The sequence below is a fragment of the Benincasa hispida genome, chromosome 5 (assembly GCF_009727055.1).
Source record: "Benincasa hispida cultivar B227 chromosome 5, ASM972705v1, whole genome shotgun sequence".
Lineage (NCBI taxonomy): Eukaryota > Viridiplantae > Streptophyta > Magnoliopsida > Cucurbitales > Cucurbitaceae > Benincasa > Benincasa hispida.
The window spans coordinates 57,837,132-57,851,890 of record NC_052353.1 but is presented as its reverse complement, the minus strand read 5'-3'; positions in this window follow the sequence as shown (position 1 = coordinate 57,851,890).

Here is a 14,759-nt window from a genome sequence, read left to right as displayed (position 1 = left end):
AAACTTCGGCAATCGATAATTTTGTGGAAGCTATCGCTGAAAAACCGAATTTCTTTCTCCCCAATTTTTGACCTCTTTTCACTCTCATTTGATTTTGAAAAAAATCTCAATTCTTTTTTTTTTTTTTTTTCCAATTTTGAAAGGATAAATAAAATATTTTATCACAATATCTCCAAAATTTCCAAAGATTCTATTAAATTTAGAAATCAATTAACTTTTCAAATTATCTTAATTTAGGCTTCAAAAAATCAAAATTAAAAGGCATAAGATCTATCAATTTGATACAAATTAAATCATTCCAAACATTTAAATCAATTAAACTACATGAAATTAATTATCTCTTTATTTTTTTTTAAGTTGACCCTAAAATCCAAAATCAAAGGGAAACAAAGTTCAATATTTTCAAGATAATCAGTTCGAATATCTAATCAATTAATTCAATTTAACCAATAAAAGTTTTTCAATTATTTCAATTTAACCCCAATTTTCCAAATGAAAAGAAAATTTAAACTCAATAATTTTAGATAATTAACTTAAATTTTTCTGAAATTCGGGATGTTACATTCTTCCCTCCTTAAGAAACTTTCGCCCTCGAAAGTTCAAGTCCTTAAAGACTCGTGATACTTAGTTCTTATCCCATCCTCATGTTTCCAAATTTCTTCTTTAGACCGATAATACTGCCAAAGAATTTTTAATTAGCGCTAACTCCACGTTTCAGAAAGTCTTCACATCCTATCATGAATTGTATAACTTATCTGAGACAATATCATGTTACTCTTTAATCTTAAAACAAACACATATCACCATTTAGACCCTTCCATATACGAGTCTGAAAATCTCACTTAAATGAAGCTCTTGAAGTCCCCATATACTGCAGAGCATTTGTCATTCAAAAAAAAAAAAAAAAAAAAAATCACCATAACCTCATAATAGTTGTAACCATTACCTGATGCCAGTTTCAAAGATGAAGACCTTCATGATTGCATACATCTATATGGAGAATGTTCACATTCCATAGAGTGGGTCACCTCACTGTTCATGTAACAGAAAACATATCTTGTATGACATCTCAAGTCCAGGATTCAGAATTTGGATTCGGCACCTAGTTGCCCAGACAATCCCCTGCAACCGAGATACGCTATCATATTCAATCCGTAATAGTTGATACAAAGTTGCGTGAATCATCTTTCTTTCCTAATAAACAAAGCTGGTGTACTCCAAGGCAAAACATTAAGGCACATATGAAGCACTTTACTAAATGGTTCTTGTATCATTGACTTAGGCTATTCCAACTATACTAGAGTCCTTCTATGAGGAGCCTTAAGGATAGGAGTTGCCCTCAATTCAAGTTTATCTCTAGTGCTAGGGGTCATTCTGGAAGATCAAATTTACTCATCTTTAATACTCATATAGCTTGTTTTTTACTTGGAGCTAGATTACTTGCACCTTCAAATCAAATCGATGGCTTCATTAATTCCTTGTTCTAGATATTCGTGTCCACAATCAAAATCTATAAACCTTGCTAATACCTTTCAATGTCTTTTCCCTCTTTAACGAGACCTTACTCTTTCCATTTCCATAGTTTCTAGCAAATATTGCTACTAAACATCCTTTCATAAAACGTTATTTCCTCCGCCTCCATTATAATTTGAAGAAGATTGCTAAGCACTCTTCCAATGCACGATAGTCTAGCTTAATCAAATTCTCATGCTAAAATTGTATTCCATGACCAATAGCTTAGGCAGGATATCCATTCAACCAACAAATACTAAGATCAATAGTTCCAAATAGTAATGAGATTGTTCATACCAACTCTAAAAGTTCGTAAACACATATTTTCTATCTTGGAAACCAAACCAAACCTTTGTTCTTAATCTCAAGACATCAATTCCCCTTACCTTCTCAAAACAACAAAATATTTCTCAAATCCTTTCATCTTCCCTTATCTTTTTCAAGACCAATAAATCCAAGATGCTTTATTTCACTTTCCTAGTGAAATATATCTATACCAAAACATGTGACTATTCGAATCCCTTTTCACAGTCTATAATCCAACAACCTAAGCAAGCTATATATATATATATATATATATATTTCGAACACTACATACTGCAGTGCAAAGTTCCAAATGGTAATGAGAGATTCCTATTTTACACCAAACCATGTCTTGTATCCACCCATATCATGTCTTAAAATCCAAACCTTTCTTAACTATTTTAGAATCTTGAACACACTAATTTCCATTTATCTCCCTAAATGAATAAAACCTTTCCTTAATTACTATTATTTTCTTCACATTTATCCTTGTTTAAACCAACAACTTGAAAGTGCACTTTTCACTTCAAGAGGGAAACATAATCCCTAAACCAAGACATATGACCCTTTATAATCTTTTCCATAAATCTAAAATTCCATTCCAAACTTGGAACTATAGTAGGGTATCCCCAAAAGATAACATTGTTTTTAAACTTCAAAACGTTTATCCTTCCTCTTAGTATGGTAAATTAAACTTGAACCTTTTCATTGCGACAAACACATAGTTTAAACCCAAGCACCTTAAGAATTTTCAATCCAATAACTCGATTTCTCCCATCCAAAGGCAAATATAATTTCAACCATCTTGGCATTCCTTGACCAATTCATCTTACCTAGGTCTTGTAAAGAGTTCCTCATTCTATCGCTTTATGCTCCATCTAGTAATTCTTCTTCCTTTTAGGCACGTTACATGAAGAACCAAAACACCATACATTACTCGCTCCACCAAATTTAATACCATGAAAGTGATCATGACCTATTAATCCTTTCAAAATTTTTCTTGGAACATTTTGACTTACATCTAGTAATCCTTAATAGAATTTATAGTCTCTTCTTCACCTCTTTCTTATCTTATAAAGAAACTTTAATCTCGCAACTAAGAACGTGTGCCTTATGATAAAGTTCCTTGTAGCACCACTAGTTTTATTCTCGTAATGCAAAATTTAATATTATTCCTCAGTGAATTTCCAATTCACCTACCTTATTCTATAGCTTGACCAAATACATCCATTTCTTTCTTTCATGCCATAAGTGCATTATACTTCATAGTTCTATCAGGTTTCAATATTCCTGAACAGAAATATATGTTCGTTTCTAACAGTCCTTCCATGAATTAAACTAACGCCAAATGGCCTTATAATGATCCTTCTTTCTTTCCATAACACCAAAACAAAATAGCCATCTCATAATAACTTCTTTCAGGTCGTTAAACTAGCAATAACAATCAGTTAATACATAAAGCTTAGACATGAAGGCTTTTAAATACATCTTCCATAAAACATTTAATGAAAGAACATACCTAGCGAGGACGAAGGATCCGTGAATAGCCATAAGGGAAAAAAAAACCAAGACTTATATCGTAAGTCAGTCTACAGAACCTAAAACTTAGGCTCTGATACCAATTGTAACGACCCGACCTTTTGAGTGCTCTGATAACGGTCATTACTCATAAATACACATTTAAAACACAAATATTTTGACCATAAAAATTCATTAAAATAATAAACATAGTTTTCCAAAATAAATAACAAATAAGTAAAACCTCTGTTCGGGGCCCCAAAAATAATGAAGAAAAAAAAACTTAAACAAATAAAATTTTAACCAACATTGAGTTTCAAATCAAAACTTTTAAATAGCTTGAAAACGTAAACTGAGCGGAAACGATTTACATGTCCCATATGGCACGATCACAGGTCCCTCTCATCACCCACCGGTCCATTCCTATCATTACCTGAAAAATATAAATTAAGAAAGGTTGAGTATAAAATACTCAGTAAGTGATCCCATTACCGGGATCAAACTATGCATCCACGAGCAAAGAAAGATAGCCCGTGGCTCATACAGCTACAAGCCTTGAAACACATGTCTAGTGGCCTGCAGACACACCATCAAACATGATAATATTATGAACGTGAACCCATCGACCCACACATGTCTAGCGGCCCGTAGACACACTGTCAAACATAATAATAACATGAACGTGAACCAATCGACTCACGCATGTCTAGCGGTTTGTAGGAACACCGTCAAACATGATAATAACATGAACTTTAACCTATCGGTTCACGCATGTCTAGCGGCCGGTAGGCACACCATTAAAACATGAAACATGAAAATAAAAGTAACATGAACGTAAACCTGTCGGTTCACGCATGTCTAGCGGCCCGTAGGCACACCGTCAAACATAATAATAACATGCGTCAAGGTGAGACAATAAACCGCTCTACTGGTCTATTCATGCATTACATACATAATATCAGTACTGATTAGAAATTTTAACATGCTCATAATACTTGTAACTACCATGCAACTAACAAAACATAATGATAAACAAAATCATGCTCCAGAGTCCACCAAATAACTTTATAGGTTTAATGTAGGTCGCCTGGCACGAAGGCACCGGTAATAGTATCACTTACCTCAACTTGGTAAAAATGCAAAACAAAATCTCCTTAGAACTTCTTTAGCACACTTGAATTCAACCTAAAGTTGTGGCTTGGTTCAAGAAAAATTTCAAAACTTGATTCAATTAGCCAATCTGATCAAGAATTAAATCTAAAAATCAAGAACTTAATTTTCCACTATTACTTTCAATCCAAAAGAATAAACCATCCAACAACTTACAAAACTTACGATCTTCACCAATTTCCTGCAAAACAAAATGGTCTCTAGCTTGATGGTCAATACCTCAAAACTTCCAAATCTTGAATCTAAGTTTCACACCAAAGAGAGGTTACTAATTTAACCCAAAATCAAATAGGTGAATTTCACCTCCCAAATTATAAGGAAAATAAGTCTTACCCAAGGTTTTTCTCAAGATTCCGACAAAGATCGGACAGTGGCGTTAGGTGGCACGTCGGCTCGTAGCTAGGCAGCGGGTGTTGTTTTCGGATGGCATAAATTGTTTAGGCTAGCAGCTGGTAGCGAGAGTCTTGCATGAGGAGGGTTTGCGAGAGTGGGAGAGAAGGAGAATTTTTAGTTTTATAGATTTTATTCAGCAGCAATTACAAACAAATCATTGCTTCAAACAACGATCCAACCGTTCAAACTGAAACTCCATATGTCTCGAACAGACTGACCAAATTTGAGCATGATCCAATGGTTCAAACTTCGGCAATCGATAATTTTGTGGAAGCTATCGCTGAAAAACCGAATTTCTTTCTCCCCAATTTTTGACCTCTTTTCACTCTCATTTGATTTGGAAAAAAATCTCAATTCTTTTTTTTTTTTCCAATTTTGAAAGGATAAATAAAATATTTTATCACAATATCTCCAAAATCTCCAAAGATTCTATTAAATTTAGAAATCAATTAACTTTTCAAATTATCTTAATTTAGGCTTCAAAAAATCAAAATTAAAAGGCATAAGATCTATTAATTTGATACAAATTAAATCATTCCAAACATTTAAATCAATTAAACCACATGAAATTAATTATCTCTTTATTTTTTTTAAGTTGGCCCTAAAATCCAAAATCAAAGAGAAACAAAGTTCAATATTTTCAAGATAATCAGTTCGAATATCTAATCAATTAAATTCAATTTAACCAATAAAAGTTTTTGCAATTATTTCAATTTAACCCCAATTTTTCAAATGAAAGAAAAATTTAAACTCAATAATTTTAGATAATTAACTTAAATTTTTCTGAAATTCGGGATGTTACATCTGTAGTGCAAAGAGTGCAGCTGTCGGTCTTTAGTGGAGTGCTGAATGTTAATGGATGTTGAATAATTTAATCAAAGGAGTTTAATTAATTATTCAAGTATCATTGAAGCGTCAAGCTATAAGTCTATGAGGTCACTTCTGTAGCTCAATAGAGATTTAATGAAAATCAATTTTGAATTAATTTGAATTGTTCAAATAATTTGAGGGAATTAATTATATGTGATATAATTAATTTTAATTACTATAATGTATATGATACATTATAATAGAAAGTTTATTTGAGAGGAAATAAATATCTGAATATGATTCAAATATTAATTATCTAAATATGATTCAAATATTAATTATCTGAATTTGATTCATATAATTAAATTTAATATAAATGGGATTTATATTAAATACCATTACTAAGAGAATTAAAACTATAGGTTATATTATATATAAAACAATATTAAACCATAATTTATATGTTATATACGGTATAACATATTTAAACAATACTGTATATATATATATACACACACACATAAAATTAAAATTAATTTTAATTTCAACTTTAAAGGGAAGGAAATAACTTCTCTCTCCTTAATTCTGTCTTGATCTCACAATCAAAGTGGCGGAGTAGGGTGATGTGCTTTTTTTAAGACTAAACTACTATCTAATCACAGTGGAGTTGCGATCACTTATTCTTTGCATTGATCATGATTCTTGCCTTTGTTTTGGCTTGCCCCTACGGGTGTCATGCGGACATCCAACTAAGAGTAAGTTTCGATCTCAACGACTCCGTCTCTCTCTTTCTCTTTTAATAAAGTACTTAAGGAGATTAAACATTTTTTAGAAGTGTTCAAGTTTTTAAACCTTTTCCACCCCCAAATTTAGAAGGTATCAAGGTTCTTAGAAAGAAATAAGCGATGGTATTAAAAAGTTATTGCAAAAGACGTTTGTTGAAAAGCTTGCGTGCTTGTTGAATACTAGAAGTAACATTAAAGAAAAAATAATCTTAATACTTAATACTAATCTAGTCTAGGTATTAGTGTTAAGGCATAATTTCATCATTGGGGTCATCAGTGGCAAAACGAGGCAATAGAAAAAAAGTAAGCGATCAAAAGTATGCATAAGATATAAACAAAAAGGAAAGGCACACAAGATAGACAAAATTTTCAATAAATTTCCATATTACAGCGAAGAGATACAAAAAGAAAGAAACAGTGTCAAAAACAAGAAAAAGGAGATAAGAACACCACCCTGGATTTACATTTCTCTTGCATCACTGTTGTGATCCCACGGTGGATTCTTGGGAAAATGTAGTGGATCTTGAAGATGCGGGGGAATCAATGGTACCACAACTAGGCGAGCAACGACGTTTTGAAATAATTCAACCATATAGTGAACTGATCGTGCTGCCTTTGCATCATTCTCCGTATGAAGTCGCGCGTTGTGTTCTGTTGGGTCTAAACAAATTCTCTCAATTCACTTTGCTAGCGCATCAACTCATTCATCTACGTTTGGAGCGATTGTTAACGCCACGTCAAGTCATTGAGACCTCCTAATATAGGCTCACGGAGGTCTTCATGGAGGAATTTGAACCATTCAGCCTCAAGGTCAATCCCTTTGGAGTCGTTTATTTGCTCTTGTTGCGCGTCTTTAGGCTGATGCTCACTTTTCTTGCTAATGCCAAATCCAACTCCTATTCCAATCCTAGGCACTAGAAGGCTTGGGTCATCAGAAGTGAAGCATGGAGGGCTTTTGGAGGGAAATGGTGGGCTTTGTGGTTTGGATGCAAGGGGGAGGATAGGAAGTGGTTCATTTTCAGGAGCTGGTGCGCTGGTTTTCCAAACGTTGGAAGGCAAAGGTTGAGGTCAACTCAAACCTTGACAGCTTCAGGGTTTTGATGTGGTGGAGAATTTATTAATTGGGGAGACGGGATTATTTTCTCTTCAATTTTTGGGGTGATAGATACTTTTCGCTTCTTGCGCTGGGATGCCTTTGGGGTAGACTGAGTTTGAGGCTGCCGCTTTGCCTGTTGCTTAGGTTGAATTTCTTGTACATGCGACCTCATTAGGTGGCGAAGAGAGTTATTCATCAATGTGCTCTTCACCGCCACATCTTCCTTTGCTTCAAACCATCCTTGAGCCACACATAACTTAGTAGTGAGTGAAGGGAAGAAGAGCTTCCCTCTTGGTCTAGAGAATGAAGCCCAAATTTGGTCTGCGATCAGGCGGCCAACGTTAATGGAGATTAGCCGCATGATGTAGAAGATAGCCATGACCTATTCTCGGGAGACTGAGTGATCATGCGTTATGGGGAGAAACTTCCTCTTGATGAAGTACAACCACACGTTAGCTTCTAGCATCAAGTTGTGTGGCAACAACGTCTTTGCCCCTCTAGATGAGACGGTCCACTTCGTCCCAAGCAGCACCACTACCTTTAGCGCTCCTTTCTGTTCTTCGGATGTTGGGTTATCAATTATTCTATTGCTCTCGGTGTCAGGGATGTCTTCCAAGTTGTAGAGATGATTAATTTTCCTGATGCCAAATCCAATTGTTGCTTCCCCAACGTCGACTTTGTATCACTCGAAATGCAGTTTCCCCTCATAGAAAAGGGTCACTATAGATGGCTTGACCGTTTTGGTCCCAATGCAAAAATCCTTCCACCCCAACACATTGACCATTTCAGTGATGGATGATGGTAAACGCGAGCTTGCTGGAAAGAATCCCATCTCGATCAGGATTGGTGGCCACTTCTTCGAGGCTCTTTCCTCCTCTACCATGGGCGCTTTACCTTTTTCCTCCCTTCTTGCCACCACTTGCTTTTGTTCTTTTTCTTTACTCGGGGCGCCACCTACTGCCCATTTCTTCTTTTCTTCCTTATTTTGCTTTTTTCGAATCCTTCCTTTTCACATCTAATTTCCTTGCCTTTGCTTTATTCGACTCACACTTAGCGTGCTGAACTTTCTCCTTTCTTGTTCCCTTCTCATCTTCGCTTTCTTCTTGAAGTTCCTTTTCAAATTCCATCGCAGTGCGTTTTGAGCTGTCCATTGATTTTTTAGTCTGCGATAGAATATTCATGCGATCAAGTTCTTCATCGCAAATCTGGCGACGGAGTTCTGTCGCTGCGATTAGACCATCAACTTCCTTCCTTATTTCACCAAGGCCTTCCCTTACTTTTTTTAGCCTTTCTTTGGAATTCCTTCGCCAACGTCTCCGCAACAAAGGCAAAAGCGCCTACTCCATTGCTTCTTTTCTTCTTTCTTTTCCACTTCTCTCAAGGGGCTCTTCCCTTTCAACCACCTCGATATGGCCTTGTGCCTCCTTAGTCACCGTTCTGACTGATTCGAGTGGCAATGGCTCGACCTCAACTTGTTGTCCGCTTGGTTGATTGACCATGCCTTCGTCCAAGGATTCGAGAGGGTTTAGATTTTTGAGGATTTCTCCATAAACCACTCGTTCATCCTTACGCCTTGCCTTGCTTGTGGTGGAGGCAGATGGTTGATGGTGATTATGGGGAGATGAGGACTGGGATACTGTCGTGGCGGATGGGATGAGTGTGGGGTTGAATGGTAAAAGTGATACCACCGTGGGTGGTGGCACATAAGTTGATACGGCAGCGACCGAGAACGAGACTGGGTTGAAGGAAAACGATGGGGACACTACTTCGTAGGAGAAAGTGGAGGATGGTTGATCGTGCTGAAGAAGGGGTATTTTGGCCTTTCATTTGATCGTGGGAGGAGTAGGAATGATCGTAGAGAGGGTCGAAGGGATTTTTAAGTTCACAAGGAAGCTTCGAAATGCAGAGAGCTTAGGGTTTTAGGTTTGCGTAAAGAAGAAGAGTGTTCAAAGAGGGAGAAGGGTTTAAATAGGCGAGGGGTGAAGAGGAAATGAATGGATGCCTCGTGATTCTAGGCAATGATAGCGCCACACACATTAATGGTGGACTGGCAGCACGTCTTTTCACCTTCCTATGGTGGGATGACGTATCGCTCCCTTTCCTGCGATGAGTTCATGGAGATACGTTGGGATATAATTCTCCTACCTTTCCAAGATTCATCGCATCACTCATCGCATTAAGAAACCCCAATTCCCTAATTTTTCTAAAGGTTTTTTTTAGCAGCCAAAGATAACAAAAAACAGATAAAAAAACAACAATAATAAAGGATAAAAAAAACAAATGAAAGTAAAGGATACCAAAAAGGATATGAATGTCCCTTGAAGGATATTTCTTTATTGTGCAGGAACTTCCTTCTATTGCATCATTCGGGCTTTCCTAGATATATGAAGGTCTTTTCGCGATCGAGATCCCCTCCATAGTAAGGTTTGATGCATTGTCCATTAACTTTGAAAATGTTGGCTTTGTACTCACTGACCAATTCCACCGCTCCATGTGGATAAACTTCCTTGATGATGAATAGTCCTGACCAACATGATTTCAGCTTGCCTGGAAAAAGATGTCATCTAGAATTAAACAAGAGAACTTTTTGGCGAATTTCAAAATTTTTCTTACGAATGCGTTGATCATGCCAACACTTTGTTCGCTCCTTGTATATTTCGGCGTTCTCATATGCTTGTAGTCTCCACTCATCCAATTCCAATAATTGTAACTTCCTCGCTTCTCCAGCAGCCTTCAAGTCAAAATTGAGATTTTTTGTAGCCTAAAATGCCCCGTGTTCAAGCTCCAATGGTAAGTGACATGCCTTGCCAAAGGCGAGTGCGTATGGGGACATCCCTATGTGTAATACCTCATACATTTTTTTAGTAATAATGTAATTTCAGTAACTTTATTATTTGGAATTTCAGTAATTGTTATTAGTTGGAGGGCATTTTTGGGATTTTGGACTTCAAGTGTAAGTGCGGGAATTTAATTGTTGGCGTGAAATTATTCAATTTAGAAATTAATGGCAGGAATTAATGTTCTTTTGAAAAGGAAAGGAATTTAATAGTATAAAGTGGAATAAGGAAAAGAATAAAGTATAATTATACTTATTTCCTTTTTAGTTTTTTTTTAATTATTATTATTTTTTTTAATAAAAAAAATCAAATCCCCTTTCTTCCTTACGCATCTGGCGTCCCCACCCCTCCTCAATTCCTTTTTCCTTCACTGAAGCCTCTTCTGCCGCCGACCTTGACCAGCCTCCAGCCACCATCGACGCCACACCTGCACCGCGTCACTCTTTGTAACGCAGATTTTGATAGGTATGATTGATGATGTTTTATGCTCGAAACGATGCGATACTACCACTAGATATGCGTTAATGATTGGTGTTCACGTAGTATGCCATGCGTTGTCACAAGTGTCCTTACGATAGAACCAAGTATAATTCCACCGCAAGTTTCTCAGTATGATCCGAGGTTGAACACGGGGACTGATTTAGGTTATTGTGGTATGTTCATGATATATGTGACCATGTTTTCAATCTTTAAAAATGTGTGTGTATAGGTATATAAATTGCAATAAAATAAAGTAAAACAGTAAAGATTCGATAATAAAATGAAATACAATAAACCTAAGCTAGATGATACAAGATACAAGCTTCATGTTACAAGATGCTGGGGTCAAGGCTGGTTGTGAAAGTTGTGCAAAGACGTGGAATGCGACGGCAAGTCTTATGAACAGAACAGAAAGACAAAGACAAAGAATATAACAACACAAGTTCTCAATTGCGTTGAAGCTACAAATGCTATTCCACTCTTCTCTTGGCGTACACCTTTTAGTGATCGGCCGCGCTTCCACATGTCTGTGGTGAAACAGAGACTAACGTAATGAACGCAAGGTTGCTTCCATGTCTGGAAGTACTACTCGCTTTCGTTAACACATTCTTTTGACATTCTCTTGATAGGTCGGAATGACATCTTCAATTCTGCTCTCACAGGTGAAGATGCCATCTATCATGCCTTAGCTAAACGCATTTTATATCTTTAACACATATTAAGTACTTGGTTAATTCATATTGCTTATCAGGGAATTAAGAAGACATAATGAAGAAAGTGATTGACGGGTGAACGAAAATAGACAGAAAATGGTAAATGAAAGCTATCGAAACATTTAATATCTCTATTAAGTGTTTGATACATGGTGTGAATGCAGAGGTAAAGAAAGTGTTTGATACATGGTGTGAATGCAGAGGTAAAGAAACAATAAAATACAATGATGAAAGAGATAGAACAGATACAAACAAGTGCCAATGTCTTGGCACTGATTCGATGGAGATTTGCTTACCGGATAGGATGGATTTGATGGTAGGAAGAGCTTCCCTCTTAGGCTTGCTCCACCGATTCCATTAATAGTGCCATTTCCCCTATCCTTCTTTACGGAGGTTGATTCTCCATTAGGGTTCGCAGCCCTCTGTTTCGCTTCCTCTTCTTTTCTCAAGCGCCTCTCTTCACGTGGGTGCAATCTTCTCTCCTCTTTCTCCTTCTTTTTCCTCTTCTTCTTGGCCTCTTCATCTTCATCATCATCCCTTTGCTCTTTGTTCTTTCTTGCCTTACGATGATGTGAAGACTCCGCCTCTCCAGTCTTCTTTCCCTTGCTCTTCTTCTTCTTTTTTTTCTTCTCAGCCCCTTCTGGTTGCGCATCCCCTGCAACCTCCTCCAACGCAATGGCAGGGGTCTCCAATGTAACCTCGCCTTCCTTAACCTCCTCCATCGCAATCTCTTCTTCTTCTCTTTCCTTTCTCGCAATCACTTCTTCTTCCCTTCGTGGAGGTCCGTCATAGGCTTCTGCGATGATAGTTGCCTCTTGAGTTTCTGGGACCAGGACATCATTCCCCCTTTCTTCTTCTTTAACCACCACTACTCCATCCTTCACTGCTTCATCCACCACTATCACCGCCTCCTCCTCCGTAGGCAGTGGTTGGTTTACAACCTCTGCCTCGGGCAGTCCACCTCTTTGCTCCAAGGTACTTAGGATGTTGCCAAACACCTCCGTATTATCGCGTCTCTTCCTTTCGCTTTCAGTGGAGACGGCAGGCGTTAGCGTAGGCATGCTCTCGGTGCTTCCTCCTCTCTTGAACACAGAAGGCCTAACAGTCAAAGAATTTCTTCGGGATCTTCCGGTGAGTTTGGGGATGGTGTGGGCTTGGGCTGCAAGCCTGCGATTGCTAGCTAGGAATGCTGCCTCTTGCATGGCTACTTGATCAGGGGTGGAAGGTGAAGCGGATTGGTTTGGGGTTTGGTCAGCCATGGATACGAGCTTGGCAAGGTCTGGTAAAAACTCGAGCTGCTAGGGAGAAAGAAAGGTTTGGGATGCAAGACGCTTAGGGTTTCTGGTTTGCCAAGGGTTTCTAATGAAGGAGGAGGTCATATATATAGGTTGGGCCGTGGTGGGGCCCAACGCGATTTTTTTTTATGGCGACTGGCCTCGAGTAGCTCAACAGGCGCGTCGTTCCACCTCCTTCATTTATGGAATTTCAGAAACAATGTCCTTTCGTCTGCCAAGTCATAATTGCTTGGGGAGACGAATCGATTGAACTTCTTCCCAAATTGCCAAACAAATTTTTCTTTAATATTTTATTTGAATGGACGCATGAAAAAGAATAACACATTGTGCTCACCAATGCAACTGTATCTTTACAGAGGACGGGCAACAACATATATATCCCCACAACACACCCCTTAACCAACACATTTCTGGAGGATACCTCAACATAGTGCATTTGGCTAAGGACGGGCAAAGGATATATGCGAGCGCAACACACCCCTCAACTCAATACAGTTGAGTTAGGTGAACGCAAAGCATTCATTGGTTTGATATGCGTCCATTGCCGCCTTGCATATTTGTTGTTAGATGTTTTTGTTATTATTTTTATTATATCTTTTTCATCAACACAAGTGCCGTGGCTTGCGGTAATAGATTTTCCTTTATTACTCAATCATTTACCAATTAAAGCACAACGCACTGATTACAAAAAAAAGTCAAAGAATTAAAGACGGGACAGAATTAAATGCAAAGAAGTGAATGAGGAAATAAATTCATAAAGTCAAAATTGAATTAAATGAAGAATTGAAGACAGAATTCAGAATTTAAAGAGGTAGAAATTCAATAAAGCATTAAACATAGTATTGAGATATGGACCGAAAATTGCGTTGTCTTGGGTGATCGCAATCCACATCTCCGCAGGCAGTTAGGCTTGCCTGCTCAATGTCTTAAGGACTTTGCTCCTTCCCTGTAGATCTCGGGGCTTCTGAATTGCTGGGCAATGTTCTCGGTGTTCAACTTCTTAGCTAAGAGGCCAACTAGCCCACTTGGATCTCCAGATTCCTTATAGAGGACGCTTGTGCTTGCATCACTGCATCATTTTTATCCATATACTGCTTCAGCAATGTCTCTAATGAGCCTCCGAGGTGTTAGATGATGATGGTTGTTGGTTATGCGGTCTTGATTGCCCTTGATTGTGGTGAAAAAGGGGATTTCCTCTACTGCCCCTTTGATGGTTCACTGGCCCCCCAGGTTGGGATTGCCTCCCCAACTAAAGTTAGGATGGCTTCTCTAGCCCGGATTATAGGTGTTGCTGAAGGGGTTGTTCTGGATAGCACACACTTGCTGAAGGTTCAATGGACACACATCAGCTTTGTGTGCCCCTCCACAATTGACGCAACTGATTGCGGCCACGTGAGTCGGTGCAGAGGGTTGTGCTGATTATGGAGCAATGGCTCCTTGGTTGATTGCCATTGACTGAAGGATCGAGGTCACCGTGGCCATCTGCACGGCCAACGTGATCATTGTCTCCGCAGGGACAATGACTGTTTTAGTTTTCCTTCTATCGGCGCCTCGGCCTCTATAACCATCGTCAATCCAATCATCCATATTCCACGAGATGCGGTCGAGGATGACTTTGGCCTCCGTGTATGTCTTATCCATAAAACCTCCTGCCGCGGAGGCATCAGCAACAGCCTACGTAGGCCATTGTAAAATGTTTCCATCAAGATGTAATCGGGAATCCCGATATGCGGGCAGTTTTTCACCAATCTCCTGAATTGCACCCAGGCGGTGCTCAGGGTCTCATTCTCCTTCTGTTCAAAGTTCAACACATCCTTTCGTCGCCTTGCGTTGACAACAGGTGGGAA